Raw genomic sequence first — 4169 nt, forward strand, 5'->3', positions numbered from 1 at the left:
ACACTCTTCACACTTTCCCCACTCTCTCTATCCTCTCTCGCGAATCATTTGTAATCCCTTGAAAATTTATGAAATTTATAAATGCATTTTTATGTATATTATATATATTTTAATGTTTAAATGATTTATCTCTTAAAAGGTTGACGATTTGAAAGTCAAAAGAATTATATAATGACTTTAGGTAATCAAATATTTTATTTAGTCATACTTTAAAAATTATTTAAATATTTTTGGGTTTAGTGAAAATGATTATAAATTGGATTAGAGGAACCCAACTATGCGCCAGTACTCAATCATTAAATATATTAAAGCCCAAACACAATTTTCTAAGCCCAAAAAGGGTTAACTATATAAACCCCAACACCCCCCAAAATCCCCCCACACTTATTTTATCTCTCTTCCTTCTCCCTCTCTTTTTCGGCCTCCTCCTTTTTCTTTCTCTCGGTTCCTCCTCCGTCCGACAGCCAGCCCGACCGTTGTTGCCGACCACCATCCGCAGTAGCCCGACGACAACCGCCTCCCTTATGTCGTCGTCCTCCCTCCCTCCTTCCTCTCTTTGTTTTATTTATTCCTCCTCTATTTTTATTTAATGTTAAAGTTTATGTTTTTAAGGATTGGTTTAATATTTTTATGATTAAAGTTTATCGTTTGAGGATTTAAATATAAATTTCACATTATGTAATTTATATAGTGAAGTAATTAAATTTTAGATTTATTTATTATGTTTAAATTGAGATTTTAAGTTCAAAGCATGAATTTTTAGGATTTCATGAGCTGGAAAATCATAATATTATATTATAGTTTATGGAATTGAGTAGTCTTATGATTAGGGTTATGTTTAAGTATGTTTTATAGGGTTTTAAATACATCATAAGTTGCTAAAAATTTATTAGTACGCTTATGATGGAGTTTTAATTATCAAAGTATGAGTTTTTGAGGGTTTTAATGACTAGCATAGTAGTACTATAGTAGGAAGTATTAATGATTGAAGTTTTAGTGATGAGAAAGGTTTTTTAACACTTTTAAGGAGGTTTTAAAGTATTTTAAAGTTGTTAAAAATTTATTAGAGGATTGATTTGTGGTTATGTTGATATTTGGTAGGCAAAGAATTCTCTTTTAGGCGACATTTAAGCTTGTTAAGGTGGCCTCACATTTTTTTCTTACGCAAGGTTCGTACATACCTATGTGTGGGTTGGATTAGTATCGTGTCCTAAGGATGAGATTTATGTAGTATATTGTATAGGGAACTATTTATAGTTCATATGTGATTTATATTCAAGTGAAATTGCATGTTTTATGTCATTGTGTGAAGCATGTTGATTATGATAATTATATTATGTTTGTATCAATGATTGATGCAAGCATATAGGATTGGAAACTTTATTTTATTAATTCACATGAGGGATTAATAATTATGTTGGTATTGGATTATGAATTGTATCATGTTGTTCCTTTGGATTGTTTAATACTTTATGAGGACCGAGAGCCTTATTTGGTAGGTTGGTTATTCACCGATGAAAAGTTGGTTGGTTGTGACTTGGATCGAAAAATCAAATAATGGTTATGGAATTAGTATTAGAATTATTCTTGTATTGTTAAGTTGATGATCACCTTATCTAATCCTAAGACAAAAATGGAAGTTTATGTATCTTTGATGATTATATTGTTTGTCTTACTTTGTGAGTCATAACAAGTAAATAATTTATCAATCACTTAAAGTGGAAAATGAATATCAATAGCTTTAGACTTGTGCACTTCTGAAGTGTTGGACTAGTATGAGTTCGAGTACATGGTGGTAGCCTATGACTTTTCTTGGGACCAAATTCCAAATTCATCATTGTGTCCTATTTTTATTTAAAAGGTTCCTCGATATCGTAGGGCAGGAGAGTACGAAGTCGCGCTCGTACTTTTTCTTTTGACTTGAAGACATGGTTTGGTTTGGACAACTCTTTTCATTTCCTATTCCAACTAAATTAATTAACTATTAGTTGTGGAGTCAAGCTCAGTAAAAGTAGTTTGCTATGTTATTATATTATTACTTATCCTTGCATAATGTTTGTTAGTATCATATTATGTTCTATATTTATTTATCATATAGGACTCAGCTTTACTGATTCCGTGCTTTGTATGTATGTGTTGATCATGACTATGTATGTCTTATTGATCCTGTGATGACCCATTTAGTGAGCAGTCTCTCGGATCAGAGTATCGTCCATTTCAGGTTTGAGATGATGCACCATGGAGAGCTTGTGCAGACTTTATTATATTATAGTTGACTTTTACTTTTATGGTTAAATTTTGACTTTGTGTTTCTTTGACTTTGGTTTGACCTTTGGAGTTCACTTATGATTGACTTATTTTTTATTTGCAAATTTATTTATTATTATTATTTACGCTGCAAAATTCTGAATAAGTCGATACATTATTACACGACCGATAATGCTTTGATGATTCTCTAAGTTTTATATTGAAAAGGTATTTCTGAAAAATAGAGAATTGTCGGGGTGTAACATCATCACGCACCACCACCACCACGTCTGCACTGTCGTTCCATCACTACCCTCAGTCGGCCGTAAATTGTTGCCTCGTTGCCAACCCTGCCGCCGAATGCTAGTTTGCCACCCCAGTTTAATTTCCTCCTCCATCCTTTCCTGCGCGTGCCGATGAAGACTGGTGTTGAGCTTTCTTTGCTTGGGTAAGTTTTACAATTTTAAAATGTGAGGTTATAACTTATAATCTATTACTCGTGACTTATAATATTATATGGTTTTGGTTACTAAACTTTCCTACATCCCAATAATTAGGTTTATGACATACTCCTAAATTAATAAATGTTTATAGCTAGTTTATAATAATAACATATGCTATCAAGATTCAAATTATTTAAGTTAAAACATGTTTAACATATATTCCTAAACTAATTCATAAGTTATAACTATTAATAATCTTAGAAACTAGCTCATTTATTATAAACTAAATTATGGTTTCATTGATGATTCTAAGCTATAATATGATAATATCACTAAATTATGGTTAGTACTTGTAATTTGATTTCTAAGTAATATCTATGAATTTTCAAGAGATAAGTATTAAAAGGTGTTGTATAAACTATTATAGTATTAAAATGTTAAATATAAACTATTTGCCACATAAATGCTGATTAATTCAAACTTTATTCCAACTTAATACTTTCTTAAAGTATTTTATAACTAAAAACGTACTTTGGAAAGGGATTAAGATACTTTTCTAATTATTCACGTACTAATTTAATACTATATGCTTGTGTTAAGATAATACTCTCCGAGCCCTTGGACAAAAGGAGAAGTGAAGACTCGGCGTTTGAAGCCAAGGAATGAAGAAACGGAGTCTCGCCCAATCCCATCGGGCTGCCATATTGTCACAAGTGAGATTTGCTGCGGGCCCGATGGGGTAGGTCGGCCCGATTCCATCGGGAGTGCTTGTGTGTGCTGATGTGCGCGCTGATGAAAGAAATTGCTCGCCCGATGTACTGGCCCGATACCACTGGGCGTGTTGCATTCTTGGGCTGAGATAAATTGTTTAATCTGATTCCATCGGGCATGTGTGGCCGATCGGGCGGTTGGCTCGACACGCTTGTTTTATTGATTTTCGAGCTATTTTCGTATTAGTTTTCCTTTATGTTTTAGGTTTAGTATAAATAGAAGAATTAGAACATTACTAAGACATCTTTATTCATCTTTTGTTTAGCTCTTTCTTTTCACAGTTTTCTCTATAGAGTAATTCAAGAACCCTAGTTTATTGCTTTTCGCTTTGGATTCAAGATCAAATCTTTGGATTATTTGCAAGTTCAATATAGTTCTTCAGTTTGGCAATCTTATTTATTGCTTCATCGATTATTGATTAGATTCATCTTTTAGTTATTTGCAACTATTCCAAGTATGAATTATTATATTGATTTTATTATTGTTTTCATAACCATTAGTGAGTAGTTGTATTTCTAAGATTATGGGTATCTGTGTATGCAATGAGGGATTGATGGATTAGTCTAAATACTTTATATTTCAATTGTTTCCTTTGGCTGAATCGTTCATGCTAGATTTATGATTAGGCCTGATTTGTATTTCTACTATCGCAATACTAAATCTGCTTCGAGAGGAGAGATTTCATATAGGCTCTTAATCGTTAGGCAG

At 32.3% G+C, this 4169-nt stretch overlaps 1 long non-coding RNA gene across 1 annotated transcript; it reads left to right on the forward strand.

Moving 5' to 3' along the window:
- The first annotated feature begins 786 nt into the window (after positions 1 to 786).
- Positions 787 to 3782, forward strand: LOC125493517 (uncharacterized). Its single transcript, XR_007270129.2, has 2 exons — positions 787 to 2695; positions 3291 to 3782. It is a non-coding gene; the product is annotated as an uncharacterized LOC125493517 (long non-coding RNA).
- The last annotated feature ends 387 nt before the right edge of the window (positions 3783 to 4169 follow it).

The sequence above is a fragment of the Beta vulgaris genome, chromosome 9, assembly GCF_026745355.1.
Source record: "Beta vulgaris subsp. vulgaris cultivar EL10 chromosome 9, EL10.2, whole genome shotgun sequence".
Classification (NCBI taxonomy): Eukaryota; Viridiplantae; Streptophyta; class Magnoliopsida; order Caryophyllales; family Amaranthaceae; genus Beta; species Beta vulgaris.